Raw genomic sequence first — 26,408 nt, forward strand, 5'->3', positions numbered from 1 at the left:
TATTACCTTCATTTGGGTGAAAATTAATGTGACTGCTGACACCCCATTAGCAACAGTGAAGGCCAAAAACCAGAATAATAAAACTTTTAACGGGCTGACTGAAAGTAACGGTGAACTGAAAATTGTATTCCCTAGCACAAGGGTGGTCAGACAGCCTGGAGGCCACCACCTGTCTTTGTAAATAGTTTTATTAGCACACAGCCACACCCAGTCCTTTACAATTTCCCCACAGGCTGCCTTCACGGCTGCAACAGAGACCAGACTACTGGACACCCACAGCCCAAAACAGTATCTGCCCTTTATGGAAAATATTTGCTACTCTTGCCTAGAAAAAGGACAAAATAAAGATATTTAAAAAAAAAAAAATCAGAAAATTAACCGGAAGAGATCCTTACTAAAGGAAACTGAAAATACATGCTTAAAGTAGAAGAAAAATGACTGCAGATATAAGGTCTGAGACCTGAGAAATAAAGGTGAGCAAAGGCATGTGTGACATTTGCGTACACCCAGAAAATACACGGTCTACATAAAGCGACAATAATAACCCTGCCTGTCTTTGGGGGCAGGGCGACAGAGGATCAGCCTTTACTTGGGAGGATGACAGAAATACTAATTCACTTTCGATTTTTAATACACATGTTAAAGTAGCCAGGAGACAACTAAAAGACAGAATTCTCCCAAAAACAGAAAAAGAGGGCTCCACTCCTACCCTTGTTCTGAGGTTGGCATGACCCTGATGCTTCTGGCGGGCAGCCTCCGACGCTGTTCCCAGGTGTTCCCGGGGTCCCTGCATCCAGGGGTTCCCGCCCCCACGTAACCCCTTCTCCCCGCATGTGGGCCGACCTAGTGACTTTAAGAGACAGAACACAGCAACAGGGATGGGGTGTCGCTTCTAGATTAGGTCACACAAGACTGTGACCTGTGTCCTGCTCGCTCCCTCCCTCGCCCTCCCCGTGCTTGCTCTCACGGGGCCAGTTGCCACATGAGATGGTGGAGGACGGAGGGCAGCCTCAGCCAGGGGCCCCGGGGAGCCGAACCTTTCTCAGGACAGCCCGGCAGCACCTGCAGCCTCATGAGAGATTCTGGGCTGGAGGCCCCCAGAGAAACTGAGACGATCCATGTGTATTGTATTAATTGTTGTAAGTTACACGGATAATGGACGGACGTAGTGCCATAATCAGACACAGAGTGCATAAGACGAAAATTATGATGATTGCACTCATGATCTCCATCTCCCCAAGATCCCAAACACAAAGCAAAAAAAGATCAAAATTATCCTGACCAAGCTGAGTGTCTCCAAAGAAGGCAAGATTGTTTGATACAAGAAAAACAATCCAATTCACTCCACTAACCCACTGAAGGAGAAGGCATCTGTAAGAATATTTTTTAAATGTAGGAAGAGCATTTGACAGAAGTCAATATCCATCCATATGTAGAAAAAGAGCTTCTTACTTTGGTAAAAGTGTCTACCAAACCCCCTCCAGTAAGTGTGTGGAGGGCTCAGCCATAGCGCTTCCTTTGCAGCCTGGATCGAGCCAAGAACAGACCCACTACCCAACCCTGTTCACCACTGGACTGCAACTCCCACCCAGCAACGAGCTCCCTTCTCCCACACAGAAGGAGAGAGTTGAAAAAAAGACAGGTGGACTGGAAAGGAAAGAACAAAATTCATTTACAGATCACAGCGTCTTTATAAACAAGACAGAAAACGTTCTGAGACACTAAGAAAGAAAATAGTACAAGCTTGCTCGTCGTAAAGCCAATATGTAAACATCAACTATCTCCACACACCAGCGGCAGTGCTTTTCCCAAAGACAGCATCATGACAGCAACAAAAAAGGAACACGAACATCTAACAAATTATCGATATGCAAACAAGTATAATACACTTCTGTATGCATGCTGTATTTCAAAATAGAAAACTTCTGTGGCCAAAGAATGCACTAAAGATTATACAGAAACCCTCTGGAACAATAACTGCTTCCAGGACACTGCTAAGTACCATTAGTCTTGGGACCATATTTCAGCACAGAACACTCGTACATCCTGTGAACCAGATGCACACCGGCCACGGCTGCCTCTCAATCCACTGTCAGGAGGGCCCAGAACACGCAGCCTTACCTTCCCGGCAGCTGTCCCTGCGAAGAGCGTCTGCTCTCCTCCGATGAGCTGCACGGGGCTGAGAGCTGCAAGGGCTCCACACAGAGTGGGGGCTTTCACTTTGGCACCTTCGATGCCCCCACGCTGACCCCTATGGTTACGACCCCAACCATAAATTGTCCCACTGCCTCCAGCAGAAAGAGTCCCATCATCCGGTCACCTGTAAGAAACACGAAATGAACTGCATGTGAAACACCGTTCTCTCACAGACAGCGTTATTTCCTGTTTCTGACATAATCTCTTGTTCATCCACTGCACAAGCTGCTCATCTTGCTCTTTTAAAAACGCCGAGCCTCTCATGGAGGACGACCACGTTTTCACCGTCTGCCATCAACTCACGAATTTTCTTAGCCACCCAGACAATATTAAGAGATTACAAATCAAACACTCATTTCTCAAGAATAAAACAAATATTAAGGGTAGAAAACAGAAGGAATTCCCACCCAAGAATATGAGGAAATGCCAACACTGTGACTTTTAAGGTTAATTAGCAAAACCAATCTGATTATATCCCACTGAAATTATTTTAAAATGTCTAGGCAGGGGGTGGGGAGTATGGCTCAGTGGTAGAGCGTATACTTGGCCTGCACAAGATCCTGAGTTCAATCCCCAGTGCCTCCAATAAAGGGAAAAATAAAAATAAAATAAAATGTCTAGGCAGTATCATTACATCTTTAGTTTACTTTACTAAAAATAAACTTAAGCTGAAATTCACAGGGTCAGTTTACTCATTTTCACCTACGTGCTTTTTCTTCTTTCTGGTATTTCCTGGCAAGAGGAATGTCACTGTGTCTCATAATACTGGTATTTTTTTTATACTATGGCTGAAAAAAGAAAATGGTTTGCATTCCAAAAGCCATTCCCAAACAACATGCAGTACCTTGTCGAGAAACAGGCGGGGGGCTGCGCTCTCCAGTTCAGGGCCACGGCAACACGGGAGGCCAGGCGGTACCTTTAGAACGAGGCCCACCTGTGCATCTCTGCGCAGCAAGGGAGAGCGTCTAGTTCTAGGTCACAAGCAAGAGCTGCCAGCATCTGTAGTCACTGAAAATTAACAACACAGGGCCACTCAGCGACATGGCTGACATTCACCAGCCAGCCCCAGCACAGGCTCTGAGGGTCCCCCCCTCAGAACTCCTGCTCCAGGCTGACTGTCGTGCACACAGCAAGGATTTGAGCATCACCAGGGATGGGGGCTGTTCCCACCCAGCTCCTAGGGGTGCACTGGACCTCAGGACCTCGGTGCCAACAACTGCTACCACCCCTGCTGCCTCCGTCAGGGCATCTGAGTCCACTGCTCCTCAGACCACTCGGTCACTCCCAGAGGTCCTCATGCTCAACTCCAGCAGCAGCTCCCCGTCCCCAGGGATGCCTGATGTTGGATGCTCGGCCCTTGACAGCCCTGTGGGTGGCTCTCCCACGGCTTCAAAACAAGTCGCGTGTCACCTTGAAGAGCGGGCCGTGCAGCAGCTGCTCACACCTCACACAGCAGGGTCTCCACACTCAAACTGCTTCTGCAGAGCCTCGGGAAGGCCTTCCACCAGGGCGGTGGGAGCGCTGCCTGTAAAACTCTGAAGGGAACAACAAGATCATAACCATAATTGTATGGCAAAGTTAGGGTTATTTGTTAAACATGTGATCTGTATTTTCAAATAGGAAAAAAAATCTAAAAGGACGTGATGAACACTAAAATAAAAAGGACAAGCATGAAAATCCACCTTAGAATGTCTGGTCTCAGTTTCAGGACAGCCACTCCCAGGAAGCAGTTCCTTTCTGGCCAACAAACCCCCAACCCCCGGGATGGTGAGGATCAAGCTAACTTTTAACAGTAACAGCCTCATGCAGCCAAAGGTGATGTGCTGATTCAGACTCATAAAGTCCCGCAGACAGAATCCCATTCTCACAGCCACCAAAGCCCAGCCCACCCTCAGCACAGGGGCAGCGACAGGGGGCCTGGATGCCACCGAGGCTGGCTTACCCTTGTATGGAATTTCCCAACTCTCCCCAGGGATTTTCCAATAGAGGAGAACAGGTCAGGCCCTATATTGGATCTGTTCCTTTGGTTTTAACCCTGTGCCCTGTTTTCTAGGCTTAGTCTTGCCAGCTCTGCACCTTTTGTGAAACAATGTTGCCTTTAGCCTGAAATGGACAGGAGAGCCTGTTCTCAAGGCTCTGACCTTTAAGGATATTAACACTTTTGCACTCCTATAAAGTTAACAAGCTGCAGAATAGAAAATAACCTTTGTTTTTGTTGGAGGTTTTACAGGGACACCATGACCTGACCGATGTGGACATCTACAAGAACAAAAGATTCCAAGAAAAAAGAAATCCTACACCAAGAAGTCTGCAACAACCAACCACATCCCCTCCTCTTTTCAGTAGAAAAGGAGCCTGAAGTCTGACTTGGGGAAGATGGTTCTCCAGGACATCAGTCTGCCATTATCTTGGGCTATAGCTGTCCACGTGGGTCAGGTCATGGTGCCCCTGCAAAACCTCCAACAAGACAAATGTTATTTTCTACTCTGCAACTTCTTTTCTTGGTAGGAGTGCAAAAGTGTTAATATCCTTAAAGGTCAGAGCCCTGAGAACAGGCTCTCCTGTTTACCAGACAGGCTAAAGGCAACATTGTTTTACAAAAGGGGGGAGCCAGCAGGACTAAGCCTAGAACATGGAGCACAGGGTTAGAGCCAAAAAAACAAATCAAATGTGGAGTCAGATTTGTTCTTTTCTATTAGAGTATCATCTATTTTTATGTTTTAACTTTATAATAAAAGAGTTTAGCCTTTTCACAGTTTAAGTTGTGCAGTTCAGGAGCATTAAGTGCACTCACATTGCTGTGAGATCAGCACCCCTGTCTGGTTTCAGACTACTTCCTTCCTCAAAGTAAAAGCTTGTACACAAAGCACACTGCACGTCCCCCCTCCCCCAGCCCATGACAAGCCCCTTTCTCTCTCAGGATTTTTACCTATCTTGGAGGTTCCCTATCAATGAAATCATATACAAGATGGCTTTTTGTGTCTGCCCACATATCTTAAGCAAGGACTGGTGATTGTTTTTACATAAATTAGCATTTTTGTATTTTGAGAGGAAAATCCAGATGAATTAAAGATGAGACGTCCTAAATGAAGCCTTTTTAGTAACTATGTGCATAATTTTGGGGTAGGCACTGCTGTTCTAAGTGTGAAACCAGAGCCAGAAGGGAGATGCTTAGCTCTTCCTTTGGCAAAACCAAACCAAACAAAACCAGAAGACAAAGGGCAAGAAAGACAGCTGGAAAGACAAACCACAACCTGGAAAAATTGTTCCTCATGACTCAAGGTCGGAGAAAGGTTTCACATCCCTGTGGTCCAAAAACCTCTTGAAACCCAGTGTTCTGAAAAGAAACAAAACACACACAGGCAGTTCCAATGAGAGGCAGTGCAGGTGGCCAGTGTGTGTCAGGTGAGGACACAGGCAGATGGACACACTGTGGAGACAGCACTGGTCACCATCACACTGGCAGGTCTTTGGCCTGGTGACAACCAGCTCTGGTGACAATGTGAGGAGGCAGAGGCCCCAGCAGGTCCCCTGGAGGGAAGAGTGAACAAACACTCCAGGGGAACAGTGTGCAGGATGCATCAAAGGGCCAGAGGTGCATCCCTTCCCCAGCAGTGCTGGTCCTTAGTGCTGATACCACCAAAGTGCTCGCACAGCTTTCAAAGGTGTTTTTTCTTCAGTAACATGAAAAGAATCAATATGTCATCAAGGCATTTTCAGAAGTGACCTGCCCTGGGTGCTAACAAAACACACACGTAAATACACACATATAAACATAATCATATGCAAACATACATACAGGAGAGACAGGCAGACTGAAACACAGAGAGACAGAGAGAGAGAGAGAAGACAGAGAGGCACTGAGAGACAGAGAGAGAGAGAGAATGAACACTGGAGATGGGAATGAGTGGAAGTCACGCACATTTTCACGAGTCAGTCTACATGTCAGAACCTGGTCCCAGTGTCCATCCACCCTGCAGGGGAGTGTGTGGGAATCACACAAGGATGTGTGACCAGACAGCAAAAAAGCAGAGAGCCACTGTGGGGCAGCCCACCCCAGGGGCCGAGATGGGACACTGGGCCTCAATCTGACATGACAGAATGACCTAGGAGGTTGCATGCCAGAACGGATGATGTCAGATTTTAAAATTGTACAGAAGACCTCAGTAAATATTTTTCCCAAGAAGACGTACAAATGACTAACAGATAATTGGCATCACTAATCATCAGGAAAATGCAAATCAAAACCACAATGACATATCACCTCCACCTGTCAGAATGGCTATTATCAAAAAGACAAGAAATAAACTGGGGCTGTGAATTTCACCACTCGCTAGAGCGGTATGTCAGAGAGTTTGGGTTAATTTAGTAGGTATCGATTTCCCTGACTGCGCCTTTGAAACTTGTTTCAGCTTCTTCTAGCCATGGCTTTATTGTTATTTTCCTTACTCATTATTTCCTTTTCACTGACATATTGAATTAATGTAAATTAAATGTTTATGATGTAACTCCACTGTACATCTTACATTCATATTGTATGAGTAGTAAAGGATGAAAGGATATATGCGACCTATATGTATGTGCTGTATTTGGGCATTTTCTTGAAAACTAATAGCTAGCTTATTTATGATTATTAGTTTAATAAGCTTCTGTCTGGCAGAAAAAATTTAGATTTAAAACTAACAACTAAATCATGGTTTTGGGTTAGGATCTAAGTATACAGGTTTAAAGCTTGCTGCAAACTCTCAGAGATATATTTTGATAGACGTGTTACTCCATGATGGAAACAAGCAGGAACTAAATAATCAAATGTCATTAACCAAAAATGACTGAAGAATCAAATGTTGGAGATATTTTTAGATGTTTTTGTTACTAGCTATTTTGAGTTCAATGAAAACAAAGAACAACAACAACAACAACAACAACAACAACAAAAAACAAGAAATAGCAAGTGTTGGTGAAAATGTGGAGAAAAGGGAACATTTGCGCACTGTTGGTGGGACTATAAACTGGTGCCACCACTATGGAAAACAGTATGGAATTTCCTTTAAAAAATTAAAGATATGATTACTAAATGATCCAGCAATCCCACTTGGGGATATAGATTTGAGGAAAATGAAATCAAGATCTTAAAAAGATATCACCACTCCTAGGAATATATATCACTGAGAAGCTCTTGCACATGTGAACCATTACAGTATGAACAGGATTGTAAAAGCAAGCAGAGTCATCCCAAATTAGAAAGTATTTAACAGGTAAAATGGAAAAATATGCTGCGGTGGAATCAAACAACAGAAATATTCTACAGTAATGCAGACAAACAAGCTAGAGCTACGGGCAACACTGGTGACTCTTACAGAAGGTTGAACAGAAGAAGTAAGGTATAACAAAGTGAATCTATGATTCCATAGGTCCTATTAATATGCAACTCAAAAGTAAGCAAAACTAAATTGTACTGTTCAGAGGTGTAAACATAGGAGATATGACCATAAGGCAAAGCAAATAAATGATTACCATGAAATTCAAGAGTATGATTGCATACAAACTGGAGTAAGATGTTTTGAACTTGAAAGAACATGCATATTCTTTCTGGGGACCTGCAATTTTCTATTTCATAACCATTGCATTTGCGTTTGCATTATAATACTTTGCTAAATTGTATATCTATGTTTCATTTACTTCTTTGCACATACACTGTTTCAAAATAAAAAGTTTAAAAATTGTGTATTACTTATCTGTTGTATAGAAATTGATCACAAAATTTAACAGTTTAAATGAGCAAATACTTACTAATCTCACATTTCTGAAGGCAAGGCTTTAGGGAGTGTCTTTGGTGGGTGGCTTTGCTTTGGTGTCAAGTCATCGGCCAGGGCTGTGGTCATATGAAGGCTTGACTAGGCTGAAAGATCCACTTCTATGAAAGTTCACACACGTCTGTTGGCTGGAGGCCTCAGCTCCTTTCCATGTAAGCCTCTTCATAGGGATGTCACTTTATCACATACTATTCATTAAAAGGAAGTCATTAAAGCCCAGTCCATGCTGAAAGTCAGAGGAATTTACCTCCATCTCTTCAAAGGAATGGTATGAAAGTATCTGTGTACTTAAAATCACCATAAGTTTTATAGAAAGTCTACTATAAACAAATTCAATGTAGAGCAGCTATATTAGGGAAAGTATCTGCAACATCTATGAAAGCAAAAATGATTGAATCTATCATAAATGAGGAAATGAAATGAAACACAATGAAAAAGACAAGACATTCTCATGAGGCTATAAGAGGAAAAATACAAACATTGCTAGTGAAAATGAAAATCTGAGTTTCCCGTTTTGGGGGGAAGAAATATCACAATGTATTTTAGCATGAAGACTTCAGCTACTTAACATATGAATGATTTATTCTTAAAGGGGACCACCATGAGTCAAATATGTATGGAGATCTTTACTTCACAATATTTGTAGAAGTAAAAAGCTGGAACCAATTGATTGACCAATAAATACAGAAAAGTTTGAATAAATTATGACACACCTGTGCTGTAGAAACATTTTTAAACATTCTACTGAAAAATACTGTACATACAGAAAAATGCAATATTGCATGTCTAAAGCCCCCCAAAATATCACAATCTAGTCACTCATGAAGTCAGCATTCTAATCAAGAAAGAGAACAATACTGGGACCCCCAAAGCCCTCTGAACTTCCCTCTAGCCTGAACCTCTCAGGGTAGCCATCGTCCTGACATCTGAGAGCACAGATTAGTGTTGCTTTGTTTTGTACTTTGCACGCATGAAATCAGATAGTGTGTTATGTGGTATACTACACACAGCTGACCCTAGAATGCACTGGCTTGGACTGTGGGTCCACTTATATGTGGATATATTTCAACAGTAAATAGTACAGGACTACATAGTCTGTGGCTGGTTGAATCTACACAAGCAGAGTAACCATGGATACAGAGGGCCGACTGTAAGTTACACACAGGTTAACCCCTGTGTTGTTCAAGGATCAACTGTAGTTTTATTTTCCTTCATGTTGTCTTTGTCAGATTCATCCATATCACATGCAGTTATAGGTATCTGATTCTCATTGCTGCATAGTAGTTTAGTGTGTCTCAATTTGTTTACCCACACCACTGTTGACAGATATTTACAGTTTCCAGCTTGGGACCATTATAATTAACGCTATGAATATTCTAGTACATGTCTTTCAATAAACATATGTGCATATTGGTGATAGATATAGACCTAAGAGTAGAATTGCTGGGTCATAGGGTATGCACGGGTTTGGCTTAAGTACTCTCCACCAACGTTCCAAAGTGGTTGGACCAACTTATGCTCCCTCCCATCAAGAGTGTGTGAGATTTGCTATTGCTCCACATTCATGCCAACACTTGCTTTTTCCATCTTCTAGATTTCAACTATCAGGTGTGTCTCATGAAGTGGTTCTCATGTTTTAGCCTAGAAGTCAAATTGTTTTTTCTTCACATTTAGGTATGCAATCCATATAGAGTCAGTTTTCACGTATGGTATAAGTTAAGGGTCAAGTCACATTATTTCTTTCATATAGATATTCAACTGACCCAGCACCATTTGTTGAAAAGTTTAGCCTTTACCATACTGTTTTGATGAGTGTAGCTTTGTAGCATAGTTTGAAGTCAGGGAGCATGATACCTCCAGCTTTGTTCTTCTTTATCAAGACTGTTTGGCTATTTAGGTCTTTTGTGTGGGAAACTATACTGTGTTCATCTATTGGAAGAATTAGTATTGTTGAAATGACCATACAATCAAAGGAAATCTGCAGACTCAATGCAACACCTATCAAAATACCAATGGCACTTATCACAAAATTGCAAATCATTCTAAAATTTGTATGAAAACACAGAAGATACTGAAATAAGGGAAACCTCCTAATTCATTCTATGAGGCCAGCATTACCAAAACCAGATAGTCTTTACAAGAAAACTACAGACCACGATCTCTCTCATGAACACAAATGCAACAATCATCAACAAAATACCAGCAAATCAAAACCAACAATATATGAAAAGAATTATACACCAAGACTATGTGAAATTAATCCCAGTTATGCAAGGTTGGTTAACATTTGGATATCCATTAATGCAATCCATTACATCAGCAGCTAAAGAAGAAAAAAAACCACATGATTATATCAATGCATACAGAAAAAAATCTTTGACAAAGTTCAACATTCATTCTTGATAAAAAAAAACTCTCAGCAAGTTAGGAATAGAGGGGAACTCCCTCAACTTGATAAAGAATAGCTACAGTGAACTGATCTTGATGAATCACAAAGGTACGACAATGGAGAAAAGATAATCTCTTCAACAAATGGCAGTGGAACAACCAGACATCCACATATTAAAGAACCTAATAGTCTAGAGACAGACCTTATACCTTTCAAAAAAAAAGTAACTTAAAATGGATGATAGACCTTAATGTAAAATGCAAAATTATAAAATTCCTAGGAGGTAACATAGAAAAAATTCTAGATGGTGCTCGGTATGGTGATGACTTTTTAGATGTAACACCAAAGGCACGGTCCATGAAAGAAAGAATTGATAAGGTACACTCATAACAACAACAACAAAGTTCTTCTCTGTGAAAGACACTGGCAAGAGAATGAGAAAACAAGCCACAAACTAAGACAAAGTATTTGCAAAAAATTTATTCAATAAAGGACTGTTATTCGCAATATACAAAGAATGCTTAAAATTAAATAACAACCTGATTTAAGAATGGGCAAAAGACCTGAACAGATACCTCACTGAAGAGGATAAACATGAGAAATTAGCATATGAAAAAATGCTCAACATTATATACCGTTAAAAAGTTGTAAACTAAAACAACAGTAAGATACCACTACATACCTATCAGAATGGCCAAACATCTGTAACACTGAGAACACCAAATGCTGACAAGGATGTGGAGCAACAAGAACTTTCATCTTTTCCTGGTGGGAATGCAAACATGGAACAGTCACTTTGGGAGACAGCTGGACAGTTTCTTACAAAACTAAACATACTCCTACCACATGATCCAGCAATTGTACCCCTCGGTATTTACCCAAAGGAATCAAAAACTTGTGTACCTGCACATGGATACGAAAACCTGCACATGGAAGTTTGTAGCAGCTTTATTCACAATTTCGAAAACTTGGAAGCAACCAACTTGTCCTTCATTTGGTGAATTAATAAGTAAACCATGGTACATCCAGGCAATGTAACATTATTCAGCACTAAAAGGAAATGAGCTCTCAAGCCATGGAAAGACATGGAAGAAACTTAAACGCCTGTTACTAAACGGAAGAAGACAATCTGAAATGGCTGCATACTGTATGATTCCAATATATGAAATTCTAGATCAGGTAGAGTTACGCAGACAGTAAAAAGATCAGTGATTTCCAGGGGTTCAGAAAGAGGGAGGAAGAAATAACTCTGTGGAGCACAGAGGATTTTTAGGGTCATGTAACTATTCCATATGGTAGTATAATAGCGATACATGTCACTATACATTTGTCAAAACCCACAGAGTGAACCCTAATGGACTTTTGGTGTAGTGTATCAATGATGTATCAATTTAGATTGATTATCCAATAACATACAAATGTACTCTCTGGTACAAGCGTTGGTAGTGGGGGAGGCTGTGCATGTCTGGGAGCAAGGGGTAACTTCTGTATTTTCTGCTCAATTTTGCTATGAACATAAAATAAACATAAAATAAACACAGCCTCTTAAGAAAATATTTTTAAATAAAAAATAGAAAAAAAGGACAATCCCCTACTTGTTTTTGAGGCTAGTATTAGCCTTAAAAGACCTTGTAAGAAAATTACAAATCAGTATCTTATGAAAATAGACATACAATTTTCTACTAAAATTATAGCAAATTAAATCCAGAAATTTATAAAAGGAATACTACATCACAAACAAGTGGTGGGGGGGGCGGTTTCTCGTGATGCAAACCTAGTTAAAGAGACATCACTGATGTAGCCCATTGTATTAACTGACTAAAGGATGATGCAGCAATTTTTTTCAGTAAAGGACCAAACAGCAAATATTTAAAGCTTTGTGGGTGACATACACTTTTTACAGAATATTATTCTTCTTTTTACAATCCGTTAAAAAATGTAAAAAATGTGTTTTAGCTTGCTGCCTCTACACAAACAGCCAGTGGGCAGGATTTGGTCTGTGGGTCACAGTATGCTGATCCCTGGACTAAGAAAAAATCAAAACCATATGATTGTATCAGCGGATGCAGAAAAGAAACCTACCCACTTGATACCACAGTCCCGACTCCCAGCCCAGTTACCTCTCACACAACCACAGCACCCTGACCCCTGTCTGCCCCTCCACCTGCCGCCAGCCCACCCACCCAACAAATGGTGCCTGGGATCCTTCATGGAGGCCACTGGGACAAGGACAACTGAGTAACACACATTTTCAAACCATGTAAGAGCTGGGGCTGATGGACGCTGGGCAGAGGGCCGGAGAGCAGGTCCTTGCAGAGGGGTGACCTGCAGGTGGTAGGACAGGCCCCAAGAGAGCGATGGCAAAGGTTATGCATCAGGAGAGGCTGAGCTGCAGGATGCACAGAGCCGGCACCTCCTCTCCTGGGAACACCCCTCCTGGCCACACTGCTGTCACATTCGACCTAGTCCCCTGCAATCAGGCCACAGTCCACCCTAAGCTTAGGGGACATTCAGCTCCAAGTCCTTAGGGAGCCAAGTGCGTGCACGTGGCTGACGTCATCCTGGGCATTAGCAGCTGTGAAGGGAGCAGGTGTGGGCAACAGTGATGCTTTCTCACAGGTGCCCCTTCCCCACCCGCACTAAGGCACATCCCAGACACGAACACTGGTCCCCGCCCAGCAGTGGAGAAGGCGCCGTCCTACCCCGACCTCCACTCTCACTCGTTTAGATGTTTGAATGGCTGACCCCAGCAAGGACCGCTCCTAGCCCAGGCCCACGGCAACACAGAAGTGACCTTGCACTTGTACCTGTTGACCACTTCCCAGGCTCGGGGTGGCTGCCCTGGGTTTCCATCCTGCCTGCACCTAACTGCAGGATACCACCCTTCCCCCTATGGGCTGTGGTCCCCACGAATGGGGGTCCCCAGGGGCTGGTCCCCGAGGGTTTGTGGCCTCCTTGCCTTCCGAGGGGCTAGGTCTGCACTGCTGTCTCCCGTGGTCCCGCAGCCTGCAACCCTGGCCCCTCCAGAGAACCAGCTACTCAGGCTGGCAGCCCAGAAGGCGGGCACCTGCTGGGCTCACTCAAAACTTGGAGGATTGCAACGCGGGCTCTTTGGCCTCGGCCTCTCCCCCATCAAGTGTCCCCTGGCTCTGCAGTCCCTGGTGGAGACGATCAGGGAAGCATGCACCGGCTCCTGACCTCCAGCACAGGGACAGGAAGCTTCTCCTTGCCCCCTCCCCCATCTCCATATTAACAGCTTCCTGTCCATTTTCTCATTTAATCTTGGAAATAATTCACAGCTCAGCTCTGTGAAGAAACTGAGGCTCAAAGAGGTGGGAGGATTGCCGGACGCCACACAGCAAAACACAGGAGGGCTAGGATTCCAGTTTCTGTTTGTCTCACCACCTCACATCCCCTCCACCTCGCAAAAGCCTACAACACCTGAGCTGTGCAATCAGGACTGGGAATCACAGACCTGAAAGTGACCCTCAAGGATGGTCTAACACCCAGACCAGGTGGAGGGGGGGTCTCCCTAAGGCCCATTCAACACCAGGGCAGAGCCCCCCATCAACAGAAGTTTCCCGGGCCATTTGCAGAGCTTTCCAGGCTGCCCTGCACATCAGCCGAGGACTGGCCCCAAGCAGGACATGTGGGTTGTGGTCTCTGACCAGAGGACCCTCACTTGCATCTTAGGCACATCCTGCCCTGGCAAACATCAGGGGATCCTTGGCTCTCCTTCTTTCAGTTACACCTCTAGGATACATCCTCATATACCCACAACATCTGGAAGTTCTTCCCCATGTCTGACTGAAATCCTTCCTGCTGCAGGGGACACCTGTTACCATCTCTGCAACACAAGCAGGTCCTTCCTTCCTTGAGCACACAGTGACCGCTCCCACATGTGAGAGACCATTTGCTGCCTCTTGTCTGAACTTCAGAAACTTGGAATACCTGGGTCATGGATCCAGGCCCCCACTCTTGGGCTCAAACCTGAGGAATCTAGGTCAGTGACATCTGCTCCTCCCCAATCCCCAGGTCCAGGGTGACAGAAGGAGCTGGGGCAGGGGCCCCTCACAGCACCAGAACCAAGGAGCCCCTCCCTGCCTGAGTTGAGGGAAGGATGCAAAGGTCCCCGGGCACTTCAAATCAGAGCTCCCAGAGAAGAGGCTGTGCCTCCCCCATCAGACCAGGGTTTCCAAGGTGGCCCAGCCACTGCCCACTCCTCTACAGGCCACCACTTCCTCACCACAGGCTCCTCACACCCTGCTCAGGCCAAAGCCCCCATGTCACCAAACCCCAGGGACAACAACCTGTCCCTTTCGCTCCACTTCTGAGCTCCTCTTCTGCCCTCAGTCAGCACCACAGGGCCTGACCCTGACCTGGGACCTGAGTTTCCTCTGCCGCTCCCCAGCCCTCGGATTCCTTGGTCAATCAAAAATACAGCCAGCAACCTCCTTCCACCCCTATGCCACCCCCATCCACCCACCTTGCTCCCTGGACAGCTGGCCTCCCGATCCCACATCCCCCCGATGCCAAATTGTCCTTCACAGTGTGTTAGGCCACTCTCTGCCATGGTAAGCTGCCCCTCCAGTTCGAGGCCTGCACACCCACCAGTTATAACAATGTTAATAATCTTAAGCTATTTAGGTCCCCAAGCTCCTGCAGTAAGCACAGCATGTCTACGTAATCAAGGACAAATTGTTTTAAAGTTCCTCACGAAACTTCATTAAGTAGGCCATTTCTTATCCAGCCGGCTGTGCCTGTCTTAGGTTGTCCTCCTCTGAGGATCTTACCCGTCTCTGGCTAGCCAGCCGTCCATACTGGATACATTAAATAGGCCATTTCTTATCCAGCCGGCCGTGCCTGTCTTAGGTTGTCCTCCTCTGAGGATCTTACCCGTCACTGGCCCTCCAGCCGTCCATACTGGATACATTAAATAGGCCATTTCTTATCCAGCCGGCCGTGCCTGTCTTAGGTTGTCCTCCTCTGAGGATCTTACCCGTCACTGGCCAGCCAGCCTTCCATACTGGACACATTAAGTAGCCCATTTCTTATCCAGCCTGGATGCATGACTTTCCTCACAGCTTGTTATCAGTTCAGCCCATGGCTTATTCTCTAGAGCCCTCAGATGGGGACCTACAGAGGGGAAGGCTAGCATCCTAGAACTCCACACCAGGTGAAAACGAAGATGATATAATACCAGGCAAACACAAGCTAGAGGATTCACCGCCAGCAGGGCTGCACCGTGAGACACGTTAAAACAACGTTCATCAAACCAAAAGAAAATGACATCATCTAGATGGACGTGTGAATTTAAAGGAATGGTGAGCTGGAAAGTATCAATAACTTGAGTAAATATAAAGATTTTTTTCTCACTTTTAATAAATTTAAAAGATGATTTAAAGCACACTAACAATAATGTATTATGGGGCGTCATAACATGAAGAAGTAAAGCAGGACTAAACAGGAAGGGAGAAATGGAAGTTTATTGTTTCAAGGATCATACACTCTACGTAACTGGTGTATTATTTGAAGATTGGCTATCATCGGTTAAAGATGTGCAAAGTCTAGGGTTACCATTGTGAAACAACAGAAGCAGAGCTAATAAGCCAGGATTGGAGATAAAAGGGGTTCATTTAAACAACAATAACAACAACTTAACTCAAAACAGGGCAGGGAAGTGGGAAAAGGACATAAAGAACACACAGGACAAATAGAAAACTAGTCACACTAAGGGTAGCTTGAAACCCGAACAAATCATAATTACATTATATAAAATGGTCTTTTTCAAAAAAACACTCCAAATAAAAGGCACAGATGGGCAGACTGGATCAAAACAACAGCAACAACAACAAAAACAAGACCCAACTCCATGCTGTCTACACACACACAGACACAGATTCAACACAGAGACAGAGACAGGTTAAAAGTACAAGAAAAGAAAAAAGACATCACACAAAAACACTAACCAAAAGAAAGCTGGGACAGCTACACTAATATCGGGTCAAAAATTACTCAGGATGGAGAGACATTACATAATAACAAAGGAGTCAATGGACCAAGAGGACAGGACAACCTTAAATGTCTGTCAGGAATGAACTTCAAAATACAGGAAGCAAAAGCAGAACAGAAGAGACAAATCCACAGTTACAGCTGGACAGTTCAACATTTGTTTCACAATAACTGACAGAACAAGAGGTCAGAAAATGAAGCTGACCACCTTGATCTAATGGGCATTTACAGAATACACTACCCAAAACAGCATATAAACATTCTTTTCATGTACACTTGAAACATTCACCAAGACAGATCATATTCTAGGCCGTACAACAATTCTCGATGGATTTAAAGAGAACTGAAATCATACCAAGTCGTTTCTCTGACCACAAAAGGATTAAGTTAAAACAATAACTGGAAAGTACTCCAAATACTTGGAAATTAAGTAATTCACTTCTAAATAAACTATGAAGGTCAAGGAAGGAATCACAAGATAAAATAAAAAGGATTTTCAATGGAAATGTTAAAAAAAAAACAAACTGTTGTATGTAGCTAAAACAGCTGTCTGCAGGAAATTTATTCTTTTTTGATTTTTATATTAGGAAAGAAAAAAGTCTCCAATAAATGACCTAAGCTTCCATCTTAAGTTATCAGAAGGGGAGCAAATTAAACCCACAAGATCAGAAAGAAATGATAAAGAGTAGAAATTATGGAACTAAAACCATAGAAGCAATAGAGAAAAATCACTGATACCAAACATTAATTTTTTGAGAAATCAGTAGTATCATACAGCTATAGCCAGACTAATAATAAAGAGAAAAAGAGAAATGACAAATTCTCAACATTAGGAATAAACATAACAACACTACAGACCATACATGTATTCAAAAGAGAATAATAAAACACCTTTATGCTCATAAACTTGATAACTTAGGTGAAATGGACAAGTTTCTGGAAAGACCCAAAATATCAAGACTCACTCAAGAAAAAATAAAAAAGCCAGTAACACCACTTTGTCTATCAAATGAATTAAATTAGTGGTTAAAAACTTCAAACTCCAGGCTCTGAATTCACTGTTGAATTTCACCAAATTTTGAGAAAGAAGTAATACAAATCCTACCAGAAAGCAGAAAAGGAAACAAATTCGAACTCATTTTACGAGACTACGACTACTCTAATACCAAAATCAGACAAAGATTTTACTTTAAGTATGCAAGGTTGTAAGTTTAACACTGAAAATCCATCAATGCATTTCATATTAAAAGAAAAACCACAGGATCCTATCAATGAATGTGGAAAAAGCATGAGATAAAATTCAATATATAATCATGACTTTAAAAAAGAAAAAAAAATTTTAACAAACTAGGATTAAGAGGAATTTCCTCAAAATAATAAAGGGCACACATGAAAAACTTACACCTAACATCATACTTAACAGTGAAAGACTGAATGTTTGCCCTTAAGACTGAGAACACAGCAAGGGCCTCTCACTACTTCTATTCAAAATATACTAGAGATTGTGGCCAGTGAAATAAAGCAAAAAAAAAAAATTTAAAGAAAATACACACACACACACACAATCATATATATGAATAAAAGGAAAATATAAAACTTTCTTCATTCACAGATATGTTCCAAATAGAAAATTCTAAGAAATCGACAAAAAAATGGTATTAGAACTACTATGTGAATTTAGCAAAGCTGCAAGACAGAAGGTCAGTGTATAAAAATCAACTATACTGCATGAAAATAGTAACTACTCAGGAATAAATTCTACAGAATATGCGAGAGAGCTCTACTCTGAAACATATAAAATATTGCTGGAAGAAATTAAAGAAGACTAGACCTAGAACAGTTGAAACAATTTTGGAAAAAAACTAAGTTGGAAGACTTACACTGTTTGATTTCAAGACTTACTATAAAACTAAAGTAAGAAAGACAGTATGGTATTGGTAAACAAACAAACAAACAAAAAAAAGAGACATGTACATCAATATAACAGGAAGAAATGTCCAGAGATATGCTATGATGTCAAGATAGATCAATGAATAAATTAACACATCACAGTTACTAGGTGAATGAATTGTGTACAACCCCCTCAATGAGCATGTCCATTTGCACCCACCATGTTTTCCTAGGAACAACCACAGCTCCTGTCTTGCTTCTAAGCCCTCTCTGAAACAAAACCTTTCAGAAGGGATGTGAGGATCACACTAGACTTTTGGGCAAAGGCTCAAGATAGTAAAAATAATCAAGTTAGTCGGTTTACTAGAGATAAACCATTGCTTTACTGAATGTGAATTTTGCTAGGCCAATCTTAAAAACATTTAAAAACTAAGCTCCTAAAACCAGTATCACACAAAAACAAAATATCATAACAGAATACTAAAACAACTATATGGAAACAAATTGGACAACCTAGAAGAAATGGACAAGTTTCTGAAAACATACAGTCCACCATGATAGAAGAAGAAATAGACCACTAGAGTAGACTGATCACTAGAAATGAAACAATTAGCAATAATTAGAAATTAGCAAAAACCCCCCTGCAAACAAAAGTCCAGACGAGATGGCTTCACTCAGGAATTTTACAAAACATACAAAGAACTCATACCGATTCTGTTCAAATTCTAAAAAGATTGAAAAGGAAAGAATACTCCTAAACTCGTTCTATGAACCATCACCCATATACCAAAACAAAACAAAGACACTACCAAAAATGAAAATTTCAGGTCAATATCACTGATGAACATACATCTAAAAATCATCCACAAAATATTAGCAAACAGAATCCAACAACACATAAAAAACATCATACAACATAATCAAGCTGGATTCATCCCAGGGACACAAGGATAGTTCAAAATACACAAATGAATCAATGTGACATACCACTTCACAAAATAAAGGACAAAAACCACGTGGTCATCTCAACGGATGATGAAAAAGCAAAACAAGATTCAGCCATTTATGATAAAAGCTTATAATAAAGTGGGCATAGAGGAAACATATCTGAACATAATAAAAGCTATTTATGAAAAACCTACAGCTAACACAGTACTAAACAGTGAAAAACTGAAAAATATGCCACTAAAATCTGGAACAAGACAAAGATGCCCAATCTCACCCCTTTTATTCAATATAGTAGTGGAAGTCCTAGCCATAGCAACTAGACAACAAAAAGAAATAAAAGGGGTCCAAATTGAAAGAGAAGAGGTAAAATTGTCATTCTATGCAGATTACACGATACTATCTACAGAAAATTCTTAAGGCTCCACACAAAAATGACTAAAGCTAATTAAAGTATTTGGCAAGGTAGCAGAATACAACATCAACCTCCAGAAATCAGTGGCATTTCTTCACATGAATGTAATACTCCCTTTTAAAATTTAAAATCCAAAAAATAAAATATTAGGAATAAATCTACCCAAGGACATGAAAGACTTACATGCAGAGACCCATAAAACACTTAAGGGAATTAAAGAGGACTTAGAGAAACTGAAAGATAGCCCATGTCCTTGTAATTGGAAGAATATTGTTAAAATGGCCATACCTGCCCTGAGGCATCAACAGACTGAATGCAGATCCCTACCAAATCACCCAGGACATTTTTCACAGAACTAGAAAAAATCATCTTAAAATTTACATGGAATCAGAGAAGACCCAGCATTACGGAAGCATTACTCAAGAAAAAGAACAAAGCTGGAGGAATAACCCTCCCAGACTTCAGACAGTACTACAGACCTACAATCAAAACAGCACGGTATTGTTCCAAAAACAGACATATGGATCAATGGAACACAAATCAGACCCCAGAAATAAACCCACAAACTTTTGGCCAATTAGTCTTTGACGAAAGAGGCAAGAACATACCATGGAGGAAAGGCAGTCTCTTCAGCAAAGGCTGTAGGGAAAACTGGACCGCTGCATGGAAATCAATGAAGTTAGATGACTGCCTAACACCGTACACAAAAATAAACTCATAATGGCTTAAAGACTTAAACAGAAGACCAGAATCTATAAACCTCTAAGAAGAAAACATAGGCAACACATTATCTCACATACATCTCAGCAATGTTCTCCTAGGGCAGTCTGCCCCAGCACCAGAAAGAAAACCACAAGCAAACACACACGTGGGACCTAGCAGAACTCACAAGCTTCCACACGGCAAAGGGAACCGTAAGCAAAACAAAAAGATAACATACTGAATGGGAGAAAATACTTGCAAATGATTCGACTGACAAAGGCTTAATTTCCAGACTACATAATCGGCTCGTACAACTTAAAACCCAAAAAACAAGCACCCCAATCCAAACATGGGCAGAAGACCCGAACACACATTTCTCCAATGAAGACACAAATGGCCAACAGGCACATGAAAAAAATGCTCAATACCTTTATCAGAGAAATGCAAGTCAAAACTACAGTGAGGTAACTATCACCTCACACACACAGTCAGAAAGGCCATCATTCAACAAAAGTCCACAAAGGGGAAGTGCTGGAGAGGCTGTGGAGAGAAGGGGACCCTCCTACACTGCTGGTGGCAATGTAGTTCGGCGCAGCCACTCTGAAAACATTTGGAGACTAAACAAAACTGGACTTGCCAAAAGATTTTGATCTCGGCGGCAGGCCGACAAGTTCCCAAAGCCCCGCGCCTCGTCTCTCATTCCAACCTGGAGGGTCCAAGGCGGCCCGCAGTCGCCAGGCAGGTCCACCTGAGCAGGAAGGCCATGGCCTGAGGGCCAGTCGGAGATGCTCCAAGGCCAGCCCAGCGCCCTCCCACCTCCCGGGGCTGCTCCCACTTTCCCAAACCCACATGTGAGCGGCGATGAAGACACCGGGCTTCAGTGACTACTAATGGCGGGGACGATGCACCATGAACCAGGGCGGCAGCCCGGACCCGCGTCAGGGTCCCGACGGGCTGCGTGGCCCGGGCCTCACCTGCGCAGCCCTCCCTGTGCGCCTCCCCAACGCAGCCCAGGCCTCAACCACCGGCTCCCCGACCTGCGCGCCCCCACCAGCGCCCCCTTACCTGCCAGGCGACAGCAGCCGAGGCGAAGGCACCTGGCGGCCCAGACCCCGGGCCGTGTTCCTCCTCGGGAAGCTGGTCCAGGAGCACCCGGCTCCGGCCCAGCTCCCACAGGCTCTGGGCGGGCTCCCGCGCCTTCGCGCGTGCGTGTCCTCGTCCACGCCCCTCCCCCGCCCTCTGCCAGTAGCAGTGACAATCGAGCTGGGGCTCCCGCACTACGGGACATGGCCAGTGGGGCCGAGCCCGGCCATGCGAGGCCAGGCCGTGGGGCGGTGGGGCTGCTCCACCCCGTGGCCCAGGACTGGCCAGCCAAGTTCCCACCCCAAATGCCCCCCCAACCCAGACACCGACAGGGTCCCCTCCACCCCAGCACCCAATCAGAACCACCACTGGCCCTGGGCCAGGCCACACCCCACAGTTCCAATCCCCCCTGCTGGCCGCCACACAACACCTCCAGCCCTGTCACGGCCCCCACACCCCCCAGCCAGGCCTCATCCCTGACATGATCCCCAAGACAAGGCTCCTCCTCATATTGAGGTCCCCACCCCACACTCCACCCCACTAGCTTCTAACTTACAGCCCCTGCAAACAAGCTGACCCCTCATGCTTCACCCTGGGTCCACCCATCATCCTGAGATGGTCCCCTCACCCCTCACCCCAGGATTAGCCTCCATCCCTCAACCGGGTTCCCCTATTCCGAGCGCCCCTTACCCCGGGATGGCCCCCTCACACTTCAGCCAGGTGACTTCCACTCTGGGCAGCCCCTCACTCCTCAAACTGACTCCCCGGGGGAGCCCCCCCTCACTGCACCCCTAACCCGAGCTGACCCCCTCACTCCTCACCCCACTGGGGGTGGGGCGGTCTGCGCTCACGTCATCATGCTCACAGCCACCAGACAGGGATCCCGAGCAGCGCACGGATATACACCCCAGTGTCCGAGGCTCCTCTGGGGCGTGGTGGGCGGGGCCGGTGCAAGGTGATGCAAAACGGTCCCCAGTCTGGCACAAAACATGACAACTTCAGGGGTGGGGAGAGTATAGCTCAGCAGTAGAGTGAATGCTTAGCATGCACGAGGTCCTGGGTTCATTCCTCAGAATCTCCATCAGTAAATACATAAATAAACGCAATTACCACCTTACCCACCAGGGGAAAAAAATTACTACTTCATAAACTTTAATAGGCCCATTTCTGTGATAGAAAGGCTTGTACACCAGAAATTGACCTATTGTCTCTGACTATACTTTAAAAATTATTCATCGGCCCTCTAAAGTGACACATTTTCCAGGCCCCCACTTAGGAAGCTTACATTTGCGTACCTCTAGCCCTGACACTCAGAGGCCTGAAGTTCCAATACATCTAAATTTTAAGTATCCTATTTGGAAAAATATGTTCCATTCAAGGAGCTGTAAGGGGTAACACGTAGGTACCCACTGGGGATTTTTGTATGTTTTTAGCACCTGCTGCCTAAAAGGCTGCAAACTGAACTTTCATACAGTTTAAAAAAGAAGACTGAAGCTATTATGAGTAGTCTTTCCCCACGAAGCATGCACACCTCACGTCAAAAAGCCCAGTTCTCTCGTAATACGTGTGCAAGAGTGTGAGAACCTTTCTCCCTTGAATTAAGAGCAAGCACTGTCTGAAGTAAACAAGTAACATGGGTGTGCGCACTGCTTCTCAGACACTCGGAAGATTCGGGATGGGTGGTCACCAGACCCTGTCAGCCGGGACTAGTGCTAACACGGACACAGAGAGCAAGGCCCAGCTGGTGGTGGGGGCTTTCTCATCATCGTCACTGCCATCCAGACTCTACTGTGATGCTTCTAGTTTTAGATGGAGAGAGTCCAAGCCCCTCCTTCTGGGTGTGCAAGTCTATAGAATCAAAGCCCAGCTCTGCCTGGGTCACAGACTGGCAGTTGTGAAGGAAGCGAGGCCTGAACGGAATTTTTCAACTTAATGTTTTCTCTGTTATTTCTCCAGTATGTATTTATAATAATAATATGTATCTTTTTTTTTATCTACGGAAGGATTTTTTTCAGAACATCGAAGGAAGTATTTTTACAGCCAGTCCTTGATAAACGGAATGCGGAGGAAAAAATAACTGCAACCCGGAGGTAATGACGGTCACACCCCGAAAACACAACCAACATCCTCTTAGGAAAATATCAGCTCATAGTTCACAGCTTTGTCTACTAAAGCAATGACCAGTGTCAAAGGGCTGCATCTGCTACCCACAGAAGCCACTTGAAAAACAGATGCATGCACTCCTGCTGTTACTCAATTCCTGTTTTTATCCTAATCTTATTAATAGGGACTCCAGACCAGTTAACACCTGCTGAAGACACGGAACTGCTGCAGATGAAATCCACTGGTCAAAACAGAGATGCCAGAGAATGAATCTGCCAGTGTTACAATCTTAATTTTTCAAATACTTAACCACAGAAGTTAGTATCTGGTCCAGAAATTGAAATCAATGAAACAGTTCTGTGTGCATTCATGCTTAGAACTCTGCGAGAGAGGACTGTGTGCGTGGTTTACAATCACGTACTCTGTTCTCTGTATTTCCATTTTCTAAGCAAAACGACATGCTTTGCTTAAAAGTGCATTTTCCTGTCTGTACGCTTTTGGACCAGCTGCCAAGAGCCAATGTTGACCTCCTGAGACACCTTTTTCGAGTGCTCCTCAACACTGAGCAACACTCCTCATTCAATCAGATGACGGCTTATAACTTATCACGCTGTCTAGCCCCAAGCCTTCTTGGTCCACCTAATGCCACCAGCTCACAAGTAGAAGAGGACTTCACAAAAAAGGTAATGAGACCTCTCACAAGACCTCTCATGCCTTGTGGGGCACGGTCCCCACTTTGAACCTGAAACCTGAGGTACTAGCCATGACGGTCCAGGTTTTTCAAGTGCACATCTTAAACACGCTCCCCTGGAGTGGCAGAGTCACTGACCTGGTGGGGTGAGGGGAGGTGGTGGGTCGTTAAGTGGGAAACTGAGAGCAGTAGAGGCATTTCTCCTTTCCCATCCAGGAGACTGAACCACAGAGAGCTAAGAGTAGGTTGATGGGACAGAACAGAACCTGAGCTTTGGGGGTCTGACAGCCGAGGCTCAACTCTCAGCCTAATCACTGAGGGAGTGTGAACTGCGGCGGAGGTCCCATCATTTCATCATCACAGAATGACACCACCACCCAGCTCCTCTGGTCACTGCTGGCACATTGCGGTGGCTCGGGCAAGATGAGCACCCGCGGCTCTACATACACTGGCCTTCCTCTGCCAGCTGTGGTCCCTCACAAGGACACTCGGCTCCTATGTCACCCCCGCTGCAGGGTGAGGGGGGCTAGGAAAAGATTCCAGAACATCCAAACAGAGACACAACAGGCCTAATCAGATCACAGCTCTGCCCCAAGCTCAACCCGACAGCCAGCATGAGATGAGGCAGTGCAGACACGTCTCCCCTCCAGCTGCTTCCTTCCTTCACAAGAAAAATCACAGAAATCTCTGCTTCTGAACTTTCACATCTTTCCTCACTTAAGAAGTAAATTTCTCAGGTTTTTGTCTATTGGATGCTTTATGAATTTTCGTAAATGCTGTATGTCCATTTATCTCAATAAAACTGAAGAAAATGAAACAAAAACAAACAAATGAAATTTAGTAAGAGAATATAGATTCATCTCAAGAATCCTTCACAGATCACTTGAAAATTGTCCTAGTTTTAAACATGTAACCATCGTTACGAAAACACTAGCTATTGAACAAGGTCACAAATTATAATTTTAACCCACTGATTAAAAAGAATTTTAAAATCTGTACCCAAAGTACTCATGAAAGTATCACTATTTCTTAGAGAAAACTGATTTGTAGACTCATTTTTTTAATCAACTCTGAATTTTTCTCAGAATTCTCTTACAGGTTTTAGATCCAAGACTTACATATGAAATGATTTCTAACTGTGCCATTTGGAAAAGAACACCCCACTGCGCCCTCATGTGTTTCAGGTTTTTCTGGTACACTTCCTCCTTGAGAACCACCTCCAGCTCCGGGGAGAAGACACCCCTTCCCTCTGGGAAGCGCGCGGCCACTCCTGATGAAGGTGACATCACTACTGACAGGGAGGGGGCTGCAGGGTGTGGGAACCATGTAACTGGCTTTGGTGGGAAAGGCAGCAGGGCTGCCAGGGCTCATGGGAGATGCTTGGACAGTGCAGTTCTGGAGCCCAAATCACATCCCAAGAGCAGTGATCTCCACCTGCCCCACGTCAGGGCAGCTTTCATACTGTCCTGAGACCAAAGAAAGGATAAGGCAGCTCTGACTGCAGGAAGTTGCTAGCACAGCATTAGGAGACATTAGGGTATAATACAGTGTTTGGAAATTTTTTCAAACAAAACTTTAAATGGGACTCATATATGTGAGATGTGCTCAGGCTGAAACTAGAGTGAGGGGCCCAGAGCACTGCCTTGTTTGTTCCCCATCCCCTGTTTTCCTGCTTAATGGTACCTAAGGTACCACAGGTTTCCAGTGCCTTTTAAACAGGTTGAAAAGAACCTGCATCAGGGAGGAGAAACAGGACTTGGTTTGATGTGAAACCACCTTTCCAGACTGCCAGCTCCTGGGCCCCGGTGCACCAGCTGTGTTACCTCTGGCCAGCTATTATAGCTCGCTTTCAGTTCCCTCATCTCTAAAATGAGAATAAAAACAACATCTAAATTTTAGGACTACTGTCAAAATTAATCATGGATGTAAACTAAATATGTAAAAAACCAGTTACTGCAGCCAGCAGAAGTTCCTCTGAGAACTCTGAGCTAGGGCTGTCTGAGCCTAGGTCATCAGCTAATTGGCAGCAGTGCATTTCATAAGGATGAGATTAGATTCAGAACCTGGGGACACGGGTCATGAGACTCTGAATTTGGTGGGGCAGGTAAGTAGGTTGGTTTGTTTGTATGTTTGTTTGTTTTTTACGTTAACGGAGGTACTTGGGCTTGA

The 26,408-nt window shown here is 43.8% G+C and overlaps 1 long non-coding RNA gene across 12 annotated transcripts in view; it reads right to left on the reverse strand.

Annotated features, from left to right (window-relative positions):
* Positions 1 to 26,408, reverse strand: part of LOC116153393 (uncharacterized) — a 41,456-nt gene that overhangs the window by 11,232 nt on the left and 3,816 nt on the right. For 10 of the 12 annotated variants that reach the window (XR_010380828.1, XR_010380827.1, XR_010380824.1 and 7 more), the window contains exons 3-7: positions 7,987 to 8,197; positions 5,451 to 5,533; positions 3,607 to 3,731; positions 3,041 to 3,204; positions 2,122 to 2,320 (exon numbers count right to left, since the gene is read on the reverse strand). This is a non-coding gene — a long non-coding RNA (uncharacterized LOC116153393). Of the gene's footprint in view, positions 1 to 2,121; positions 2,321 to 3,040; positions 3,205 to 3,606; positions 3,732 to 5,450; positions 5,534 to 7,986; positions 8,198 to 11,080; positions 11,164 to 26,408 lie in introns of all 12 variants that reach the window. The other 2 variants (XR_010380820.1, XR_010380829.1) reach the window with 2 other exon arrangements.

This window comes from Camelus dromedarius, chromosome 5 (assembly GCF_036321535.1).
Source record: "Camelus dromedarius isolate mCamDro1 chromosome 5, mCamDro1.pat, whole genome shotgun sequence".
Classification (NCBI taxonomy): domain Eukaryota; kingdom Metazoa; phylum Chordata; class Mammalia; order Artiodactyla; family Camelidae; genus Camelus; species Camelus dromedarius.